Genomic DNA, 12465 nt, shown 5'->3' with positions numbered 1-12465 from the left:
GCGAAGTTCTGATCTTGTTATTCACTGTCGGAAAATAGAAAACAAAGATAACAATATTTTGAGAATAAAACTCAGGCAACAATCTCAGCGCTAAAAAGAAATTTGAGATTGTCGCCGCTGTCAGCTATACAGATTTAATCCCACGAATGTTTTTTTTTTAGTATTTACGAAAATTTGATTAAAAAACAACCATATAAAACAATTTTTTTTATAAGATTGCACCTTGATCATTTCCTGGGAAGAAGTCGAGAATTTTTTTTTCAATTACCGCCGGTAGAAGCCCTTTTCTCTCGAACGATTGCACTGAATCACGGAGTAAGCATTTTGAAGGGCATTTGATGACCATTTTTCATTCCAATTTTCTTTCTAGAATGAACACTTCGCGTTCTTTTTTTAGTTCATCCATGAAATATAAAGATAGTGATTTCTAACTTCCGCATTAGCTTTTCTTGTGTTTTTTATTGGCTTTTTATTTGTTTTGTTATCTTCCTTAACATCATGTTTGTTTAATCTTCCTTCACATGAAAGAGAATGTGAATAAACACACACACGCGGACACTCTAGGCACAGACGCATTCCCATGCTAAGAAGTCTGCGTTTATATTTTTACCTACTGATGCAGCAGTTAGTGAAACCCCTACTGAACAATAAACGTCAAGTACGTTAGCTTTAATTGAGGTTCACGTACCCTGCCGGAATGTTTACAGCAAGTCTTTTTTGTCCCGATGAGTACTGCAAAAATATAGCACCGTGTAGAGTCTTGTTTCAGCGAAAAAAGTTTTAAAAGTCGCTGTTTTTATGATTTCGGTGAAGGTGACACCAGTGTGCAACACGGCGCTTGTGCTGTGTTGCACAGCACAACAAGGGCTTTCATAAACGCAATAATTGACTGCCACACCTACTTTTTCCAATCTGCCCGTGCAGAACGGTTTTCTGATAAGTTTTCTGACGTCAACGCTGCGAGCTAAGCAGCACTGCTACCAGCCATATTCTGTAGTGTTTTTTGTTTTTATATTTCCAAATTGTCTGTCTAGGTATGACCCCCCCCCCCCCCCCTCAAGACGGGGAGCCCGACCCAGGGCACCCACGGTCTCAACGTTGCAACAATAACATTACGTCCTTTGCGCTGTACTGCTTGCATAGAGATTGGGCAAAGATTTTTCCCAGGCTTATGAGAAATTTCGTAAGGCTACGGGCAATCGCCTTCTCCAAGATGGATGACGAGACGCATGGAGAATGGTGCCGACGCATGAACTCGGCCGGCCGCCAGCCGGCTTTAAACCACGTGTTTAATCGACGTACACAGTATCGCTTTGAAACAACTATGGCCGAAGCTTGCACTCAGGTCTGCTGTATTGGCACGCAACCAGATATCAATACATCTAGGCGATCATGCAAAAATAGCCGTCAAAGATCTCTTAAACCCCTCCGAGTTCTACCTGAGCAATGTTTATTACCTTTAGGTGAAAAGTATTAATTTAATTACGAGCAGACTGTATTCACCATTTATGTGGTCGTTGGTCTAGACCTTCTAACTCATAATCAACTCTTCGCTTCGAATACGTGAAAACAAGCTTCCTTGATTACAGCAATTTTTTAGAAACTCCACGTGTAGGCTTATTTTAGAATTTTTTGTCTTCACCCACGCCCGCTCAGCAAAGCCACCGAATGTTCGTGTAGTTCATAAAAAGGCTCACCGCGAGCATCACACCACCTCGAGCTATTGAACTTTCAGGATGATACGCAAGCGAACCTCCAATTCTAATTCGTCAGCACCTGAGGCCGAAAAGACCACCGGACGTACTTCAATAATTAATATTTACGCTGCCAGATTAGCGGCAGTTCGCTGCGCGTGTGCGGATGGGCCATTCATTAAACAAAGATTGACGAGAATCGATGAGCGAGTTATAATGAGTTGTACAGATGTCTGCCCACGGGCGCTAGTCCTTCTCTGGGCGTGAAATATCGTTTCACAGAGCGAGTGTACACGTCACTCAGAAATGCAGATGAAAGCGCAGCGAGAGAACATCGCGTACACACTCGCACAAAAAACGCAGACCAATTATGTGCGTGGGCCACAGAACGAAGCACATTCTATGCAAATTCTGAAATTTGTTGTGCATAAATAAACACCCTCCGTGGCATCGCCGACAGCGATCGTTTCACAAAGCCCGCTATTCATGTATGTTGATTCATTGACGACTGAAAATTGCCTCGCAGAGCCTCGCACCATTCCTACTGCGAGGGCGTATGGCAGGCGCTGCGTAGGCGCTCTCGATACAGCTCCCATTGTATACGCTTCATGTTTGCTTCCTACAGGCGTTTTTCTCGTAAGCCGATTGCTCCCAGTGTAGGCGTGCGGCTCACCTCTGCTCATCGTGACGCTGAAGAATCCCGTTAGCAGATGCCGTCATCTCGGTGTGCTGTTGTGCAGAGGGAAGAGCGAGTGCTTGGAACTCTGGAAATGAGTTTTCTGACGTCTGGATGGATGGATGAATAGATGGAAGGTAGTAGCGTCCCCTTTGAAACGGAGTAAAGGCAATTGCCACCATTCTCACCTTTCTTGCCTTTATTTTTGTTTAACTGTGTTTTAAGATGTTTATAATGTGTTTGAAAATGTTTTAAATGTTTATCAACACTACTTCTGTAAAAAAGAAAAAAAAGGAAAACCTCACGCTGCAAGAAATATGATTGTGTAGATGGCGACGACTTTGTATTTTTGTATTTATGTATAATGATAAGGAAACCTGTTACGCCCCACCTCTGTAACGGCTGCAAGGCCAACAGTATTTGCAAATAAAAGGTATTAAAATTCGTAATTTTTCTTAAATACGTCTTCCTACACATTTAATCATATGTCACCTCTCTGCATTTGAGCCACCAATCTTCCAATCACTTTTTGCTGATTTCCACCGCAGATTTATTTACATGACTATTTTTATCTCTAAACTCTAGGGACTCAGCAAGAGTGACTGTGCCTGTTTCAACATCGGGATCGATACCATCACATTTTATTATGAGGTGTTCTATTGTTTATACATATTTACCACAGACATCACATGTGTCTTCTTTGATAAATTTCTTTTAGTAGCTGCGCGTTCTAAGACACCCTGACCTAGCTTCAAAGAGGAGGGCACTGCCTCTTGAGTCTCACTGACTTCACATGCGACAACTAGCGGTAAAACCTGGTTAGGAACGGACTGAGTGTGAGAATGTGCAGCTAGACTGGTTGGGCTGCTTAATCGTTTCTTCGCTTCCTGGTCTGAACGATTGCGACAGCCTATTTTGTATCGCGGATTACGCCGCTCGAACGGTTTAGAACTACAGCTTTCTCTCTATAGAACTACAGCTTGTACATAACGACGTGCCGAAGAAACAATTTAGAGGAAATAAAAATGAAGTCTGTACAGGGATTTAAAAAAAAGGGGCACTGAGAATTGTTATCAAGCACCCTACGCAATATCTAAATCATTCTGAGTTTTATTATATTCTTACGACATTTATAACACCGTTTCAAGCATAATCGTACAATTGCGTGATGATTTCTATCGTGAACAAGTTTGTCGAGGCTCTTGAAAAGAGAAAAATCGGAAATGCTGCACAACATAGAAAATCAGTAAGCTGAAACTTTCTTCGCATCGAAGATGATTTGTTTCCATTTATTTTTCCCATTGGGAGAAGATGAGACATTAAAAGAGCATTTTTTGTTGATTCTTTTTGCTTTCCCAGAAAAATCTATAATAGAGCATTTAATTTAAAAAGACGCTTCTTTTGAGATAATATATAAAGCCGGTTGAGAGCCTGCCATAATAGGTTTAAAGACGAATGGAAGCAACATAGTGCATAACTTTTCTTTGATTCCTTACATGCTTAAGTGCGAGAGAAAAAAATACAGTGGTTGACGAAGGTATGATGGAGGGCGTATGATTGAAGACTCACGTTTCATCTTGGTTAAAGGCTGCGTGCGGCCCGAAACACGTAGAACAGAGATGAGATGGTCCGCATCATCCTGCCGTCTTTCTTCCTTTTTGTGCAGCCCTTAATCCTTGAGGGAAGTGTACGGTAACAAATTGGCCGATAAAAAAGTCTTCCAACGATTTAAGTTTCTTGGTGAAAAGAGAGGGAGTGTTTTATGATCGATAGGTGGCCAGCACTTTCAGAAAACTTGTTCCGTATAGCCGTCTTGGCTGTTAATACATGCGAAGCAGAAAGTATTTTCTTGTACAACAACGCAAGAAAATTTTTTGCCTTCCCTTTTGCTTATTAGTTAAATGTCTGGCAGAATCTGCACGTTCAGGAAGGTATTGCATTTCTAGGAACTGCCTTAGTAAAAAAGTTTTCTTTGAGACAGGGAATTTCTCTCGCTCATTGCGTACCGCACGGGACACAGCATACCGCTTTCGCGTTTCAGGTGACCTACTGAAAGAAACACTGCGCTTCTTCAGAAGTAAAGAGAAATTTTCAGCGATCTTCAGCGATCTTCAGTTTTCAAACATCTTCAGCGATCTCTTTAATCAAGTGTCCAACTTAATCTGCTTCCGACATCTGTGGATTCACTACCTTGAGCGGCTTTATGATGTCTTATATGTGCGCAGAGAGTTGGGCTAGTTGGTTGAAATGCATACTGAAGAAGTTGGCGCGGAAAAAACGAGGACAAGCGAGACAAACAAAGACGAGCGCTCGTCTTTGTCTCGCTTGTCCTCGTTTTTTCCGCGCCAACTTTTTCTTATATGTGCGTGCTGCAAGTCTCACCAGGTAATTGTGCTCGTTGAAACAAGGTTTGCTCGGCGCGTCTCATTTTGGCCGATCCGTCATCAAAGCACTTCTTTATTTCTTCTTTAAGACGGTCCCAGGTAGTGAGGGAGTCTTCATGGTTGCCGAACCAAATCAGCGCTGTCACTTCCAGAAAGGATACGATGCTGGCTAGCTTCACAGTAGCATCCCATCGGTTATACCGACTTACCCGCTCGTAATTTGTGAGCCACTCGTCGACGTCTTCATCAGACCTTCCAGCAAAGGTGCGCGGTTCGCGGTGATGCTGCTTGCTTAGCGTCCCTGTCTTGAGGCATATCTAATGGAAGGGGAGGTAATCCAACAACTCTGCGGATCCGTCGAGAACCAGAGGGATCCGTCTTGTACCGAGCACTTCCACCAAAACTGTTAACATACTCTGCATGCACTGAGCATATACTGAGCACGTGCTGGAGCATCTGTCTGCAACTTTCTGTGACGGGGACGGAGAGCTCAGTAAGGCATTAATAATAATAATAATAATAATAATAATAATAATAATAATAATAATAATAATAATAATAATAATAATAATAATAATAATAATAATAATAATAATAATAATAATAATAATAATAATAATAATAATAATAATAATAATAATAATAATAATATAATAATAATAATAATAATAATAATAATAATAATAATAATAATAATAATAATAATAATAATAATAATAGGTTTTTGGGGAAAGGAAATGCGGCAGTATCTGTCTCATATATCGTTGGACACCTGAACCGCGCCGTAAGGGAAGAGATGACCTTCATGCTGAACGCCTTCAACTCTTCGTCGTCGACAAAAAGCACATGACAATATGTTTCGTCACCCATTTGTTAGCTGTAAATGCTCATAATCTTTTACTGAACGTAGAAGACCCCTGGTGCGGCATTAGACAAATACGGCTGTATTGTGACTTTTTCTTTCGACTCTACTGGGAGAAAGCGCTACCAAACAGCTTCACTTCGCTAAAGTGCTTGCCGACCAGGGGGCTGGAAAACTATTCGTGTATGCTGTAGGATTTTAGGCAGTGCAGTGATCGCCAGTTCACTTGAGCCATTCCGGCTTACTCGACTGTTCTTTATCATTATGCAGTTTTAGATGATATGGCTCGAAAAAACCCTGTTTCTAAATTGAACAAAATTCGCCATCTCCTCATCGTTTTGCAGTGCGCGTGTTTCAGCATTCTGATGAATGCTGCTTAAAGGACCACTTAATTCTCGAATAGCAGTTCGAAAATAGAGATGTGAGTATGTGCTCATGTAAAAGCAAATAGCGCGCAGAAACACATCCTTATAATACAAGTACGAGCAACGAAACGAGGTACTTTGTTTTGCTTTCTTGTACCATATTGAATAAAAATTGGATCGACATCTTCATGCACGTTTACTACGTAGCTTGAACCTGGAAAGTCATTCCTACCTTGTTTCTAGTATTTGACTTCTTGCACGAGATCTGCAAGTGCCAAAATGTCGCATATTTATTGCCCTAGCAAGTGCAAGCACTCAGGTCGGAAAAAACGGCACGTAGCTGCCTAGTGTCCAAGCAATTTTGTCGACAAGTTTTAAAAGCTTCGACTGCCGCTTCAGCAGTTTTTCTACAAGGCCTTTCCGGCCACCTGATAAGCAGGCTGGATTAAGATTTTTGTTTTGGTGGAAGATTCAGTTTCCGAAGTAAGGTACAGACTAAAGGAAAGTTGGTGCAGAGTTTTCTCTATTAGTAGTCTCGTAGGGGAGCTCGGCCGAGCAACTTTTTAGAGAATTTTGCTCGGAAGCAGAAGAAATTAGGAGTGTGCTAATGGCACTTTTTTAAAACCGAATCGAATAAAAATTGTTTAGTCAGGAATAGTATAGATTACAAACACTATAGTGACACTATCAAATCGAATACGAACAGAAAATGTTTACGAATGTTCGCTTTCTGCGCGAATGTTCTTGCATATCGAATAATAGTGCTAAACAACGAAGTGCGTGTGTAGCAACTGCAGTATGACACTATAACTCATGCATTTTTAACTATGGCTGTCAAAAGAGGCAACTCTTACGTCGATTAGAAAGTATGCGTCATAAAGTCAGCGGACTAATTCTATGGCCATCAAATGATAGATGTGAAACACTAAACCTTTGCTACTGGTGACGCTAATGAATGAACTAACGCCACATCTCAGTACGTAGGAGGAACGACAGCTACGCATGAGTAAATTATTCTAAGATCTGGCATGAAGAGAGGGTTAACCAAACCTCCCTGAGGCCTGCCGCATTACCGAATCTTGGAGGCCATGCATGTGCGTTTTTTAATCCTGAAAAGGATAGACCACGCCATGGAGCTGCACCCTTCGTCCAGGGGAGACCGATTTCTACGGCAAGCTGTGCGCTATTGGAGTTTGTACAGTTTACGAAGTAGTCACAGAAAAAATATCTACGTCAAGCTTTATTCCGCGTTATGAAAAAAAGTTATTAAATTCTTTTAGAACAGTTTTGAATGCGCGTGATTTGATTGGATCAGCTAATGGAATCAAAACATATTCGATGCGCTTATCGAAAGTTCGGAATATTCGCAAATCACTCTAGAAACAGCTGCCACTTGTGAAAGGCCTGAATGGCCGAGCAAGCAGCGGTTTCATGTTGTAGCACTATTAGAAACAAGTGCTGAGAGCCGCTGGCAGTAAATACTTGGCCTTGCTGTCTATTTTTCGAATTTTAGTTCTTGCAGTACTCATATAGTAAAATTTTGGTCTTCATTAGGCTCTGCTTTTGGGAAAAACATGCCTACCAACAGTTTATTTTCCTTTCTGCTTTCTTTTTTATTTTGATCTTTCTTTCCTGTCGATTTCCTACGAGTTTTTTTGCTGCCTTTCTTTCTATACTTGTTTCTGCTTTCTATATTAATTCTGTCATTCTTCCTTTCTTCATCATAGTATTTCCTTCCCTCTTACTTTGCTTTTCTTTTCCATGCCTTCTTTTCCCTCTTATTCCGGCACTGAACTTCTAAGACAGCAAGGAAGCATCCTGATGAGGCGTGGTTGTGCAAAGCGAAAGACTTTTACGACTGGCGAGGTGCACACCTGGCAGTCGTTAACGCTGCAGTCTTCTGCTTATGTGTGAGCGCAGTAACTACTTCCACCTCTAGTCAGAAGACGTTGGGCGCTAGAAGGAGAAGTTCGCGTATCTAGATTGAGCCCTGGAGACCCCGCGGGTTAACGTTCTCGTCAGCGTCTCCGCAAACGTGTCCTCCTAGAAAGGGAAGAGAGCCCAGAAATGCGACGATAGGCACGTATAGTCACTCCTTGCATGCGGCCATGCACTGAATAGCTACCACTGCGCAGATTGGGGTCGGAGAGAAACGCAATGCAGCAGTTTTCCGTGCGAGGGAAGTTCGCTTATGATGTCCCGGTGGTAGTTGTGGATGGCGCTGGAGCCAAGATTTTGTGATTTTTATTGCTTGCTTTTCTGTTATCTTAGGGTTGGTCCAGGCTCTACAATTTAACGCCACTGTTATAAAGATTCACTATGTTGTGCACAGAAGTTACCGATCTGATTTTACTCAAGTTTTTACATTTTAATAAATTGTAATGATTGACCATGATGTAAAAGTTCAAAGTTATGGACGTCGCTCTGTCAATCGTATTGGACTACTACCTCTAATAGGCCCTTTTAGTTGGCATTTCTCGCTTTGTTTCTTTTTTATGGAAGGAGGGGACGACACCCTTCCTTCTTCGGGCGAAACGAAAGAGCTGAAGCAAGCATGCGTTTATGGGATACAATTCCTTCATAAGCACTTTTAAGAGCTCGAGCTCATCCTACAGACCAACATTGAAGTTCACTTTTGATGGACAAGTTGTTACCTCCGTTACAAAGAATAAGTCGCACATACACATCCTAACCGCTATTGAATCAGTGGGCTTGGTGTTATGCTGCAATAAAAGAAAAGGCCTCAATCATAATGTGAAGCAACCTGTTATGTTATTAAGAGGTGTTCTATATAGTCCGTGTAAACAGCGTGCTCATGGCTCTCAAAAGTTTTGCTTGACTGGCTTGCCGCTTGGCCTGCGCCAGTCGGTTGAATTTGTTCTGCTGACCATGTTGACTAGAACAGGTCTGCCATCTGTGATAAGAGCGCACTACCGTGCTCGGATCTACTATGGGAGAGACGCATATCGGTTGTGTGGTGGACCAGTAAGATTCATAAGATCCAGATGTGGCTGCCTGAAGTGGTGGTCTGGATGCCAGCATCCTGCACATTGTTGAGAGTCGCACTGGGCTCTTAAAACTCATTTACTACGCTGTAACATTTGTAGGTATTCGATGTTTAGTCTATGGGCTGCCCCGTGATTACACCTCGAACCTAGTCAACAAGGCGCTCGGGGCAAGGAGCTGTGTGCGAGTTACGGGGTGACCTGGAAGCCCCTGAATTTTGCGTTTGATGATGAGTGCAGCGACAAATTGACGCTCTGGCAGTCGCTCTTGTACGCACCCAATTCATGTAGATATCAGGCGAAGTATTTTTGCGATGCACAGCGAAGTCCGTCAAGACTGTGCTTTGCGTAGGTACCAGCGGTTGGCTTTGCAACTTTCCCCGAGGATTATCTTTAGTAGGCGAATAATTGGTTTCTTGATGACAGACTCTTGCCCGCTATAGAAGCTATAAGAGTATATTTCATTATTCACACGCATTTTCTCTACAGTAAGAAGAAGTTAGCTGGCCTATTAGCTTGTATGAAGGGAGCCAAACCCGCCGCGTATGCGGAGAAGGGTACGAATAATGGAAGGACTTTGTTTTATAACGACCGAGTGTCTTATGTCATAAAGAAATAATCGTGAAGTAAAGATACACACCGGATTCGCCAAGAAAGTCCAGCAATGTCCGGTGGTACGGACTCAAGATCCAGTCTTCTACATCCGACGGCCTACCTGGGGGTGGTCCGCGTTGGAGCAGGTGTTTCTGCCGGAAGGCATGTATAGAAGAGCAGTTCCAGAACAGGTGTCTGGAGTCTGACTCACAGACAGGAGCAGGACAGAATGGGAACAGGTCGCCGAAGGGGACATGGTGCTCTGCCGGCCACGACCAGGTTACTATTAAGATCAACGTGGAGGCGTAACCTTTGGAGGAAGACCTCTTTCTTGCACGAAAGGCATTCAGGGTGGTGGGTACCACTCATTTGGAGAAGTGCTCGCGTGGCGCGCCTTTCGTTTCTTTTTCCTGTGAACAGTCCTACATCCGGAGACGTTGGGGTCCATGAAGGGGACGTGAACGTGTAATGAAGAAGACCCAGAACTCCTGGTCGCACATGAGTCCCCGAGATCCTTCCATGAATTGCGCAAAGTGAACACGGAACCCAGCCGCAGCGCGCAAATTTGTGGGAAACATTGCTTAACTCCAAGTGACGTCGCCCATGTTTCGGCGTTTTCGGAGTTAATGAATCCACTGCAGGGGATTCGGAGCGACGTTTTTAGGGTTATCCTAATTTGTGTTGTAGAACTCTTGCGCGGAGAGTCTTGTGTTGTATGACGCAAAGAGGCGTGAACAAGCATGCCTCGTTGAATATATTAAAGACAAATTTTTGCCTCACTGGTAGTTTAGTTTTTATGGGAGGATTAAAAGCGCTCTGCTAATTTATTGTGACACTACAAGGTTATTACTGTGTAAGCATTAATAAACAGCGAGCGATTTTGGGCTACGCTTTTAAAACCTTGTACTCGTAGCTTGCAAAGACTGTGTTCCCGACTATTCGCGGGGAGTCTAGTTTTGAATGACGCAACCAGTCGTCTGCAGGCATACCACGCTCACTGTCAGCTAAAAGCAAACGTTTCGTCCCAGAGGCAGTTTAGTTTTGACGGGTGTAAAAAAAAGAGCTTTTGAAATTGGAGGCGACACCAGTAGTTTGTCACAGCGCAAGAAGTAACTCGGTTAAACGTGGGATGGGCTCATTTCTTTATAGCTTACTTGCGACGGAAAGTAGGGCGCTGAGAAAAAGGACGCGTTAGCAGACGGCACTCATTTGATCGATGCAGCTCTATAGGGAGTCTCACCGAGGCTCAGTGAACATGACTGCAGGCTAAGCAGGAAATTACGCTTTGCTGCTCTAGATTGAGCCCCATCCGGCCTGCGATTATGGATGAACAATCAAGCGCTGAATGCATGGCTAACTGTCTCCAGCTGTGGTCGAGGAGCGCGTCAAAAAGGTCACGCTGGCTGTTGCTATGCCCGGCATAACGGCTTTCATCTTTAGGGAGCATAGTATTCTCGATTTCGCTTGTGGTACTTGCGCAGCAGGGAGTGGTTTCACTTGCTTACCTTTTTAATATATTAATTCTGCAGTTTGGTGAGCGCAGCTTTGTCTTTTTGCTGAGAAGGTGCCCTTTTATGTAAGGTGACAATGATGTGGCGCGGCGCCCCTAAATGTTTCGAATCGAAAAACATCGTTCTGAATTGCCACGTGCTCAGGTACGCATCAAAAGGTATGACTTTATTATCTTTATTAAAGTATGGTAAATTATTTTCGCAACGTCTCCGTAGCCCGCCTTCGGAAGTGTACCTTCATGAACTGAAAGATAACGAACGCCTTGCGCAGAATGAACTTATTCACATGTGCTCCTTGATGGGTGCCAGCGCCGAAGTTTGTCCGCTTCGGGCAGAGAACGAAACTATCGCTTAGAGTTACAGACAAGTTACACGAACACAAAGAACTACTGAAGAACCAGGTACTAATAAAAATAGTAATGTTTGGCGAGAATTTCAGATAAGCAAGCTGCACATGGTGGCAGTCGTGTGTATAAACTTTCTTAGCCTCTGAGTTGAACACAAATGAGCTTAAGTTAGTTCAGGCTCTTCTGAGTCAAATCCAGTGACAGAATATTTTTTTGTTGTCATGATTTATGACCTACAAACTTCATTTCGTGGCGACGTGGGGAAATACCTGGTAAATTTCAACAATGCTACGCGTTGCTTCGCTGATCCTGTGCCGGGTTGCTAAGAAGTTAGAGACGGCTAGATTTCAAGAAGCTGCTTACACCTAAAAATTTCTTGCGTCAGCGCTCTCGTTTAACAACACTCACACTGCCATTCACTTGCAATCGGCTGACAGCCAACAATGCCGGCTGAAAATTTTGGACCTTTTATTCGTCATAACAACCACTGGCTGTTGTACGGAAAACGTAGCTATCCAGGATATTCGTTGTTTCAAAGAGAGCGAAAACTGTACGCTAATGTGGCTCTGTCGAACCCGACCGCGGCGATTGCGTTTTTATGGAGGAAAAACGCTAAGGCGCCCGTGTGCTGTGCGATGTCAGTGCACGTTAAAGATCCCCAGGTGGTCGAAATTATTCCGGAGCCCTCCACTACGGCACCTCTTTCTTCCTTTCTTCTTTCACTTCCTCCTTTATTCCTTCCCTTACGGCGCGGTTCAGGTGTCCAACGATATATGAGACAGATACTGCGCCATTTCCTTTCCCCCCAAAACCAATTATTATTATTAATGTGGCTCCATCGCGAATAACACGTAGTGAACTACCTCAGCAACATGGCCTGGTCAAAAATTTTAGATATAGTGACTACAAGGAGTAGAGAAAGGATTACGTAGTTAATCGAAATTGAAAACTCACCTTTCAACTGCTTCGCTGCACTCAATTGTAAGCAATGGGAGAAGAATAAATAGTTTTCGCAGTCGCATATTAA

This window comes from Amblyomma americanum, chromosome 10 (assembly GCF_052857255.1).
Source record: "Amblyomma americanum isolate KBUSLIRL-KWMA chromosome 10, ASM5285725v1, whole genome shotgun sequence".
Lineage (NCBI taxonomy): Eukaryota > Metazoa > Arthropoda > Arachnida > Ixodida > Ixodidae > Amblyomma > Amblyomma americanum.
This window is presented reverse-complemented; position numbering follows the sequence as displayed.